Genomic DNA, 12295 nt, shown 5'->3' with positions numbered 1-12295 from the left:
TAAGGGATACAATTATGTTGTTAGCTTAATTGCCTATTTAAAGCAGAATCTACAGGGGTTTACTGCAAGATTTGAAAGGGGTGGGGGAAAGGAAATTGGGATAATGGAAACAATTTTAAAACAATCTCTGATGGGAGAGAGAAAGTTTGGGGTGTCAGGTGGGGCTCCTGACACAGCTCCAGAGTTGCTTTCCAGTGAAAGACTGTGAAAATGTATGATGACAGGCCATTTCTCACCAGCAAAGTCTAATTTTGGAGAATTTGACCTAATTAATAATTAAACACAACAGAAAAACACCCCTTGTTCAGATGTGAAACCTTAATGCTATTATTGGCATGACACACTTAAGCACAGGATAGTAGCTGTTATCCCATACATGTACAGCACTGTAGAGACCAGCAGAAAGGGAAAACTCTCCACTTCCAGGCCAAACAGCACTTTCACCTGATCAGAGGGGTGTGGGAAAGGAAATGAGATACCTACCAGGCCCTTGTTCCCTTACCCTGTTTGTCTACAAGAAACTAGAGACAACATGTTAATCATAGAATCATAGAATATCAGGGTTGGAAGGGACCTCAGGAGGTCATCTACCCTGACCTTAAAAACCTCTAAGGAAGGAGGTTCCTCTACCACCTCCCTAGGGAAGATTCCTCCACCACACATTCCAAGTGCTTCACCATACTCCTAGTGAAAATGTTTTTTCCTAATATCCAACCTAAACCTCCCCCACTGCAACTTGAGACCATTACTCCTCATTCTGTCATCTGCTACCACTGAGAACAGTCTAGATCCATCCTCTCTGGAACCCCCTTTCAGATAGTTGAAAGCAGCTATCAAATCCCCCCTCATTCTTCTCTTCTGCGGACTAAACAATCCCAGTTCCCTCAGCCTCTCCTCATAAATCATGTGCTCCAGCCCCCTAATCATTTTTGTTGCCCTTCGCTGAACTCTTTCCAATTTTTCCACATCCTTCTTGTAGTGTGGGGCCCAAAACTGGACACAATACTCCAGATGAGGCCTCACCAATGCCGAATAGAGGGGAATGATCATGTCCCTCGATCTGCTGGCAATGCTCCTACTTATACAGCCCAAAATGCCATTACCCTTCTTGGCAACAAGGGCACACTGCTGACTCATATCCAGCTTCTCGTCCACCATAACCCCTAGGTCCTTTTCTGCAGAGCTGCCTAGCCACTCGGTCCCTAGTCTGTAGCAGTGCATGAGATTCTTCCATCCTAAGTGCAGGACGCTGCTGAAGAGGATGGCCCTTGTCCTTACAGACCAACCCATCTTTCCCCTCATGTCTCGAATACTGAACCATTTATGGTAAATTACCGTATTTAAAAAAAACCTCCTAAGAATAAGAAGATTTCCATGTTTGTAAAGCCTCATTAAATTAATTTTATGCCAGACCGAAAAAGCACAGAGCAGGCTCTTCTCAAAGAAGAGCACAACATACTTTGGAGGCTACAAGAACCAGCTGTTCAGTTTCTTGGTCTCACTCCCTTTCCATTCTGTCTTTCTAACTGCTCCACATATTTCCATGCAGAGGAGCTCCCATTTAGGAGTCAATGAATAATGGTTTTCACTCTCTCTCCTAAACACCTTTAATTTCCATATCCACATTCTCTCCCCTCTTCCTGTGGAGAGGAGTAACTCCTGCTGACACTATATTCACTCTTTAAAACACTGGGACACTTCAGAAAAAACCTTTTGGAGTCTGATTTCTAAAATACTACAGCTTTACGTTCTCAGGGTCTCTCTAGTTTGTCAATCCTAGAATTAACCTCCCTGCTTCACTGTGCTTCTTTCTCCTCCCCTCCCCTCCCAGCCTCATTGCTTTGTTTAAACTATGGCTCTAATCGAAGCTAAATACCATACTCTGAACCTCGTTTGACTCAAATTCAGTTCTGCAGGTTTTCTGCAATTTTCCCATTCAGCGTTTACAATGTAGTTAGAGTGTGCTTGAGGCACACAATTCAGAGGGAAAAATTCCACTGCTACATTTATGAGGTTGCACTACATGTATGATCCAGCACAGGAAAACTCACAAAAATCTAATAAAGACATGAAGGAAACACTGCTCTGCTCCTATATAGATTGATCACATCTTCATCCACAGCATTTATTCAGAAATATACTTACCAAGCAAAAATGAGAGCCGCCATTTTGTTGTTCTTCCATCAAGAGAAACAAAATGGTGATAAAGAAAAGGAATCTGCCATTCCATCCAAACTGTCTTTAATATTCTCTAAGAAAATTCTCCCTCTCTCAAATTTATTCTCTTAAAATCTATTTTAAAAAATATGAAGCAAATTTTTATTTTCAAAATAGAAGAATCATACAAATAAAACAGATGTTGTTTTTCTACAGCTCTTTCTGGTACCCTAGGATTTTACACAGAAATGGATGTGGGGAATTCAGAAACAGTATCTTTTTGGCTTGTCCAATTCCATAAAAGGAAAACAAAACATTCCTGGGCCAACTTTTAGTGTACTCAAAACCACAGAATTAATATTTTCAGCACAACGTTATCTCCCCAGATCTGCTGGGAAAAAAATACTGTATAGGCAAACATTCATACTGCAGAAGTTCCTAGCATATTAACTAGGGTATGTATAATCCAGAAAATAGAGATTGCAACCAAAGAAGAAGCCACCCTACAATGTCAAAGTAACAGGACTCTTGGTAACAGTCAATATGAGCCACCTAAGTTCACAATAATAGGGGACAGGTTTCAAAAACGCAGCAGTACATGGATGCTAGATTTAAGTAAAACAAATCTGCAGAAATTAAGAAATCTGGGAAGTATAGTAGAATGAAAAAGTTGTTAGTCTCTAAGGTGCCACAAGTACTTCTTTTCCTTTTGTGAAAAAGTATGGAAATCCATCAGTATGGAGGGAAGATGGCAAATCCGAAAACATCATCATACTAGGGGCAACAGATTACAATTACTCTTAAAAAAAAAAAAAAAAAAGAAAACAGAAACAAGACGTGTTTACAAGACACTGATCAAAAATCAGAAGACAATACTGTAAACATAACAGGGGAGAGGTAACCAAAAAAAATTAAATTAAAAACTATATTGAAAGAACATTAAGACGGCAAAGTTAACACTCAAATGTTAGGAAATTGCAGAATTAAGGCTGATTGTGTCATCTCATTTTAGTCCCCTTGTGCACCGCATTATGACGACACAGTCTTTAATGACATGATCACTTATTATTTTGTACACAGGACTAATGGTTCAGTAAGTGTTCAGTTTTTTAAAAAGCAAACTAAAAACAAATACAAAAACAAAAAATCCCACAGAAACTCCATCATGTGGCACAATCCTGGCCCTCACATTGGTGCACATCAGAGTAAGAACTTCAGATCCACACAGAACAGAGCTGTAATTTGAGTTAAAGAAGTAACTGGTAGGAGTAGTATGCCATTATCCTCGATATGAAAAAGTCATCTAAGTGGATTGGACACAATGTTGCCAGTGGGTTCAAACAACAGACTGGACTTCTACATAGAATGCTTCCACCGACGTGCATGGGCTGAAATTGTGGAAAAGCAGCATCACTTGCCCCATAACCTCAGACGTGCAGAACACAATGACATCCACAGCCTCAGAAACAACTCTGATATCACAATCAAAAAAGGCTGACAAAGGAGGTGCAGTCGTCATCATTAATAAGTCGGAATATGAACAAGAGGCTGCTAGACAGCTCTCCAACACCACTTTCTACAAGCCATTACCCTTTGATCCCACTGAGGGTTACCAGAAGAAACTACAGCATTTGCTCAAGAAACTTCCTGAAAAAGCAAAAGAACAAATCAGCACAGACACACGCCTGGAACCCCAAACTAGAGTATTCTATCTGTTACCCAAGATCCATAAACCTGGAAATCCTGGACGCCCCATCATCTCAGGCATTGGCATCCTGACAGCAGGATTGTCTGGCTATGTAGACTCCCTTCTCAGGCCCTACGCTACCAGCACTCCCAGCTATCTTCGAGACACCACTGACTTCCTGAGGAAACTACAATCCATCGACGATCTTCCTGAAAACACCATCCTAGCCACTATGGATGTAGAAGCCTCTACACCAACATTCCACACAAAGATGGACTACAAGCCGTCAGGAACAGTATCCCCGATAATGTTACAGCAAACCTGGTGGCTGAACTTTGTGACTTTGTCCTCATCCATAACTATTTCACATTTGGGGACAATGTATACCTTCAAATCAGCGGCACTGCAATGGGTACCCACATGGCCCCACAGTATGCCAACATTTTTATGGCTGACTTAGAACAACGCTTCCTCAGCTCTCGTCCCCTAATGCCCCTACTCTACTTGCGCTACATTGATGACATCATCATCATCTGGACCCATGGAAAAAAAGCCCTTGAGGAATTCCACCATGATTTCAGCAATTTCCATCCCACCATCAACCTCAGCCTGGACCACTCCACACAAGAGATCCACTTCCTGGACACTACAGTGCTAATACGCGATGCTCACATAAACACCACCCTATACCAGAAACCTACTGACCGCTATTCCTACTTACGTGCCTCCAGCTTTCATCCAGACCACACCACACGATCCATTGTCTAGAAGCTCTACGATACAACCACATTTGCTCCAACCCCTCAGACAGAGACAAACACCTACAAGATTTCTATCAAGGATTCTTACAACTACAATACCCACCAACGGAAATGAAGAAACAGATTGACAGAGACAGAAGAGTATCCCGAAGTCACCTACTACAGGACAGGCCCAACAAAGAAAATAACAGAATGCCACTAGCCATCACCTTCAGCCCCCAACTAAAACCTCTCCAACGCATCATCAAGGATCTACAACCTATCCTGAAGGACGACCCATCACTCTCACAGATCTTGGGAGACAGGCCAGTCCTTGCTTACAGACGGCCCCCCAACCTGAAGCAAATACTCACCAGCAACCACACACCACACAACAGAACCACTAACCCAGGAACCTATCCTTGCAACAAAGCCCGTTGCCAACTCTGTCCACATATCTCTTCAGGGAACACCATCATAGGGCCTAATCACATCAGCCATACCATCAGAGGCTCGTTCACTTGCACATCTACCAATGTGATATATGCCATCATGTGCCAGCAATGCCCCTCTGCCATGTACATTGGCCAAACTGGACAGTCTCTATGTAAAAGAATAAATGAACAGAAATCAGACATCAAGAATTATAACATTCAAAAACCAGTCGGAGAACACTTCAATCTCTCTGGTCACTCGAATACAGACCTAAGAATGACTATCCTTCAACAAAAAAGCTTCAAAAACAGACTCCAACGAGAGACTGCTGAATTGGAATTAATTTGCAAAATGGATACAATTAACTTAGGCTTGAACAAAGACTGGGAGTGGATGGGTCATTATACAAAGTAAAACTATTTCCCCATATTTATTCCCCACTCCCCACTGTTCCTCAGACGTTCTTGTCAACTGCTGGAAATGGCCCACCTTGATTATCACTTCAAAAGGTTTTCTCCCTCCCCCCCACCCCCCGCTCTCCTACTGGTAATAGCTCATGTTAAGTGATCACTCTCGTTACAGTGTGCATGGTAACACCCATTGTTTCATGTTCTCTATGTATATAAATCTCCCCACTGTATTTTCCACTGAATGCATCTGATAAAGTGAGCTATAGCTCACGAAAGCTTATGCTCAAATAAATTTGTTAGTCTCTAAGGTGCCACAAGTACTCCTTTTCTTTTTGAGAATACAAACTAACACGGCTGCTACTCTGAAACCTAGAACACTGAAACTTGAAATCCTGGGTTCTATTCCAAGTTCCTCTGGAAAATTGGCTCAAATGACTACAGACCCTACTGTTTTCTGTCCTCCTGCTCCAATGTTCCCGGACTCTTTCTGTTACACACACCCCACGCTGCCTCTCACCCCTCACTGTTTGAGCACTGGTCTACACTAGGCGTTGAGGTCGAATTTAGCAGCGTTAAATCGATGTAATCCTGCACCCGTCCACATGACGAAGCCCTTTTTTTCGACTTAAAGGGCACTTAAAATCTATTTCCTTACTCCAGCCCCGACAAGGGGATTAGCGTTGAAATTGGTTTTGCTGGGTCGAATTTGGGGTACCGTGGATGCAATTAGATGGTATTGGCCTCCGGGAGCTATCCCAGAGTGCTCCATTGTGACCGCTATGGACAGCACTCTCAACTCAGATGCACTGACCAGGTAGACAGGAAAAGGCCCGTGAACTTTTGAATTTCAATTTCCTGTTTGGCCAGTGTGGCGAGCTGCAGGTGACCATGCAGAGCTCATCAGCAGAGGTGACCATGATGGAGTCCCAAAATCGCAAAAGAGCTCCAGCATGGACCGAACGGGAGGTACGGGATCTGATTGCTGTGTGGGGAGAGGAATCCATGCTATCAGAACTACGTTCCAGTTTTCGAAATGCCAAAACATTTGTGAAAATCTCCCAGGGCATGAAGGACAGAGGCCATAACAGGGACCCGAAGCAGTGCCGCATGAAACTTAAGGAGCTGAGGCAAGCCTACCAGAAAACCAGAGAGGCCAACTGCTGCTCCGGGTCAGAGTCCCAAACATGCCGCTTCTATGATAAGCTGTATGCCATTTTAGGGGGGTCAGCCACCACTACCCCAGCCGTGTTGTTTGACTCCTTCAATGGAGACGGAGGCAACATGGAAGCAGGTTTTGGGAATGAGGAAGACGATGGTGAGGAGGCTGTAGATAGCTCACAGCAAACAAGCAGAGAAACCGGTTTTCCCGACAGCCAGGAACTGTTTCTCACCCTGGACCTGGAGCCAGTACCCCCCGAACCCACCCAAGGCTGCCTCCCGGACCCCCCAGGCAGAGGAGGGACCTCTGGTGATGTAGCTTTTAAAATACTATACAAGGTTTAAAAGCCAGCATGTTTAATGATTAATTTGCCCTGGCATTCGTGGCTCTCCTGGATATACTCCCAAAGCCTTTGCAAAAGGTTTCTGGGGAGGGCAGCCTTATTCCATCCACCATAGTAGGACACTTTACCACTCCAGGCCAATAGCACGTACTCGGGAATCATTGTAGAACAAAGCATTGCAGTGTATGTTTGCTGGTGTTCAAACAACATCAGTTCTTTATCTCTCTGTGTTATCCTCAGGAGAGTGATATCCATTCATGGTCACCTGGTTGAAAGAGGGTGTTTTTCTTAAGGGGACATTCAGAGGTGCCCGTTCCTGCTGGGCTGTTTGCCTATGGCTGAACAGAAATGTTCCCCGCTGTTAGCCACGTGGTGGGGGGAGGCAAAATGCAACCTTGTAACAAAAGCACATGTGCTATGTATGTAATGTTAACAGCGAGGTTTACTGTGAAAGAGTGTACCCATTGTTCTATAAAATGTGTCTTTTCAAATACCACTGTCCCTTTTTTTTTCCTCCACCAGCTGCATGTGTTTCAAGGATCACAGGATCTTCACCTTCCCAGAGGCTAGCGAAGATTAGAAGGTGAAAAAAATGCACTCACAATGAAATGTTCTCCGAGCTCATGCTGTCCTCCCACACTGACAGAGCACAGACGAATGCATGGTGGCAGACAATGTCAGAGTGCAGGAAAGCACAAAATGACTGGGAGGAGAGGTGGCGGGCTGAAGAGAGTAAGTGGCAGGCTGAAGAGAGGGCTGAAGCTGAAAGGTGGCGGCAGCGTGATGAGAGGAGGTAGGATTCAATGCTGAGGCCGCTGGAGGATCAAACTAATATGCTCCAGTGTATGGCTGAGCTGCAGGAAAGGCAGCAGGAGCACAGACCGCCGCTACAGCCCCTGTGTAACCAACCGCCCTCCTCCCCAAGTTCCATAGCCTCCTCACCCAGACGCCCAAGAATGCGGTGGGGGGACCTCCGGCCACCCAGCCACTCCATCCCAGAGGATTGCCCAAGTAACAGAAGGCTGGCATTCAATACGTTTTAAACTTTTAAAGTGCTGTGTGGCCTTGTCCTTCCCTCCTCCACCACCCCTCCTGGGCTACCTTGGTAATTATCCCCCTATTTGTGTGATGAATTAATAAAGAATGCATGAATGTGAAGCAACGATGACTTTATTGCCTCTGCAAGTGGTGATCGAAGGGAGGTGGGGGGAGGGGTTAGCTTACAGGGAAGTAGAGTGAATCAAGGGGCGGGGGATTTCATGAAGGAGAAACAAACAGAACTTTCACACCGTAGCCTGGCCAATCATGAAACTGGTTTTCAAAGCTTCTCTGATGTGCACCGCACCCTCCTGTGCTCTTCTAACTGCCCTGGTGTCTGGCTGTGTGTAACCAGCAGCCAGGCAATTTGCCTCAACCTCCCACCCCGCCATAAACGTCTCCCCCTTACTCTCACAGATATTGTGGAGCACACAGCAAGCAGTAATAACAGTGGGAATATTGGTTTCGCTGAGGTCTAACCGAGTCAGTAAACTGCATCAGCGCACTTTTAAACGTCCAAATTCACATTCTACCACCATTCTGCACTTGCTCAGCCTGTAGTTGAACAGCTCCTGACTACTCTCCAGGCTGCCTATGTATGGCTTCATGAGCCATGGCATTAAGGGGTAGGCACCTTAGAGACTAACAAATTTATTTGAGCATAAGCTTTCGTGAGCTACAGCTCATTTCAACATCCCCAACGGTTATTTTCTGGTCTGGGAAGAAAGTCCCTTCCTACAGAACAGACCAGAGTTCCTGAAGATGCGAGCTTCATGTACTTTTCCCGGCCATCCCACGTTGATATTGGTGAAACGTCCCTTGTGATCCACCAGTGCTTGCAGCACTATTGAAAAGTACCCCTTGCGGTTTATGTACTCGCTGGCTTGGTGCTCCGGTGCCAAGATAGGGATATGGGTTCCGTCTATGGCCCCACCACAGTTAGGGAATCCCATTGCAGCAAAGCCATCTGCTATGACCTGCACATTTCCCAGGGTCACTACCCTTGATATCAGCAGATCTTTGATTGCGTTGGCTACTTGCATCACAGCAGCCCTCACAGTAAATTTGCCCACTCCAAATTGATTCCCGATTGACCAGTAGCTGTCTGGCGTTGCAAGCTTCCACAGGGCTATTGCCACTCGCTTCTCAACTGTGAGGGCTGCTCTCATCTTGGTATTCTTGCACCTCAGGGCAGGGGAAAGCAAGTCACAAAGTTCCATGAAAGTGCCCTTACGCATGCGAAAGTTTCGCAGCCACTGGGAATCGTCCCAGACCTGCAACACTATGCGATCCCACCAGTCTGTGCTTGTTTCCCGAGCCCAGAATCGGCGTTCCACCGCATGAAACTGCCCTATTAGCACCATGATGCCCACATTGGCAGGGCCCGTGCTTTGAGAGAAGTCTGTGTCCATGTCCTCATCACTCTCGTCACCGCGCTGATGTCGCCTATTCGCCCGGTTTCGCTTTGCCAGGTTCTGGTGCTGCATATACTGCTGGATAATGCGTGTGGTGTTTAACGTGCTCCTAATTGCCAAAGTGATCTGAGCGGGCTCCATGCTTGCCGTGGTATGGGATCTGCACAGAAAAAAGGCGCGGAACGATTGTCTGCTGTTGCCCTGACGGAGGGAGGGGCGATTGACAACATGGCTTACAGGGAATTAAAATCAACAAAGGGGGTGGCTTTGCGAGAAACTGAATGGCCGCCTCAAGGATAGAACTCAAAACCTCAAGGACAGAACTCAAAACTGGGTTTAGCAGGCTGTCGATTTCACAGAGGGAGGGAGGAGAAAATGAATACAAAACAAATCTGGTCTATTTCTTGTCTTGAGCCACTTCATCTATCTTTATACATCATGCTGGCAGCAGACTGTGCAGTACGACGGCTAGCCATCGTCACCTCCTGGGTGCTCGGCAGAAGACGGTGCAGCATGACTACTGGCCATCGTCTTCTGCTGGCTGCAAATTAAAAGACAGTGCACTGCCGGTAGGACTCAATCGCCATGAGACAAAACAAGGGAAATAAGCTGGCTGAGTCACTCCCATGTTTGCCCAGGCGCCCAGTTAAAAAAGCACCCAGGACTACGTCGACGACAGCTACCAGTCATACTGCACTGTCTGCTGCCAAAAGGCAATTAACTGCTGCTGTGTAGCAATGCAGTACTAAGTCCGCCAGCACCCAGGAGACATATGGTGATGGTTAGCTGAGCGGGCTCCATGCTTGCTGTGGAATGGCATCAAGAAAAAAGGTGCAAAATGATTGTTTGCCCTTGCTTTTACGGAGGGAGGGAGGGAACGGGGGCCTGACTCTATGTACCCAGAACCACCCGCGATAATGTTTTAACCCCATCAGGCACTGGGATTTCTACCCAGAATTCAAATGGGCGGTGGAGACTGCGGGAACTATGGGATAGCTACCCACAGCGCAAAGCTCTGGAAGTCGACTGTTGCCTGGTACTGTGGACACAGTCCGCCGACTACATGCACTTAGAGCATTTGTGTGGGGACACACACACTTGACTGTATAAAAACGCTTTCTACAAAACTGACTTCTATAAATTCGACCTAATTTCGTAGTGTAGACATACCCTTTGTCAGGTTTCTTTCTCCTCCACTTCCTCCACGCTGCCTGGGTGCCAGCAAGAGGGAAGTGGGATCACTAAGAACACAAAAGCGAAAGTCTCCTTGACTGTCAGAAAAAGTAGTTGCAGGGAACACGCTGCTCAGCTCCTGCAGCCCTGGCATGGAGCATGCTCAGTACTGATTGAACCTTTAGAAATTTTAAGAAGCCTATACTGAGCATGTGCAAATAGTGATTTTTCAGAGGGTTATTACTGAGCCAGATTTGGGTGCATTTTCACAGGAACACAAAAGACACTTCTCTCATCTCAGGGTGTTCCTCTCTTCTCCAAAGGAATTTCAAGTCCCTACTTCAAGCTATAAGGGCTCTATGAAACAACTATAAGCATTTTTAACAAGGCGAAAAAAACAATTTTCTCTAACCTCATTATCAGAAAGGGCACAAGTGTTTTTGCTGAAAATCAGCCTGAGGTTGACACCTGGCTTGGAAAATTTCTGCCAAACTTGAACTGTCTGTGCTGAGTTATAAGCAGTAGAAAAACAGGGTCTTCTAATGCAAGGTGTTAGGCAGATACAGCGTGTGGGAATAATTGGCCTGGCAGTTATCTGGGAGCTGTGCTGGGTCACCACCTCAACAGGTGTCAGCAACGCCATGCTGTTGCAAAAAAAGCAAATGCAATGTTAGGTTGTGTTAACAGAGGCATAGCATGGAGGTGATAATATCACTCTACTCAGTCAAAAGGGATGTGGCGTAAGGAAATTTTTGGTGGGGGATGGAGGAGGGCTGAGGCAAGATGGATTGTTTTGTGTTTCTTTGTTTTATAAACACACCAAGGGAAAAAGAAATGTCACCCTATGCAGTAATGTGGCTCTTCAATTAGTGTCCCTGGGGTGCCCCACTTCAGGTGCACATGCGCCTCTTGAGCCTTTGATCAAGCATGTTTAACTAGCAGCGTCCATTTGGCCCGCACATGCACCCTATGCCTCCTTGTGTCTGACACCGAGGCTATATAGGAGCATGCAGGCAAATTGCCCTCTACCCAGTCATTCCCTAGGGATCAACCGAAGCAAAGAGGAAGGAGGATGGATAGTGGAGCATCCATAGGGATATACATCTCAAAGAACTACAATTATTACACAGGGTGAGTAACATTTCCTTGTTCTTTGAGTAGCATCCCTATGGGTGCTCCACTCCAGACAACTCCCAGGCAGTATCCCCAGAAGGAGGAGGGAGCTTCGGAACAGTGTCCAGAACTGAAGACAGCACTGCAGAGCCACGTCAGATCTGATGGCACGGAGCACAGCATAATGCTTTCAAAACATGTGGACTGAGTTCAAGTAGCAGCTATACATATCTCAAATACTGGAACATCCTTCAAAAATACTGTAGATACTGTCTATGAATCGGTTCAATGTGCTCCCACCCTCGGAGGGGGGCACGGACTGAGCACCTGCAGACTCATAATAGGTATAGATACAACAATACGATTTCCATTTAGAAAATCTTTGAATAGAGAGAGGAACAAAGGGAACAGAGAATTTAGGCAACCTCCTAAACTGCTTAGTCCTATACAAGTAGAAGGCCCTTCTGACGTCCAGGGTATGGAAATAGAATTCCTATTGAGAAAATATGGAGTTTCAGAAAAAATACTGGTAGATGAGTAGATTGGTTAAGATGAAAATCCGATGAAACCTTTGAAAGAAATCTAGAATGTGGATGTAAAGTGACCTTGTCATTAAAGAACATAG

At 45.5% G+C, this 12295-nt stretch overlaps 1 protein-coding gene across 24 annotated transcripts in view; it reads right to left on the bottom strand.

The window, feature by feature from the left end:
- Window positions 1-12295, bottom strand: part of ZNF618 (zinc finger protein 618) — a 325372-nt gene that overhangs the window by 197706 nt on the left and 115371 nt on the right. The gene's annotated exons all lie outside the window — the stretch shown is intronic.

This window comes from Dermochelys coriacea, chromosome 16, assembly GCF_009764565.3.
Source record: "Dermochelys coriacea isolate rDerCor1 chromosome 16, rDerCor1.pri.v4, whole genome shotgun sequence".
In the NCBI taxonomy this organism is placed as follows: domain Eukaryota; kingdom Metazoa; phylum Chordata; order Testudines; family Dermochelyidae; genus Dermochelys; species Dermochelys coriacea.
Note: the sequence above shows the minus strand (reverse complement) of the source record. Positions and strands in the feature narration are given on the sequence as shown.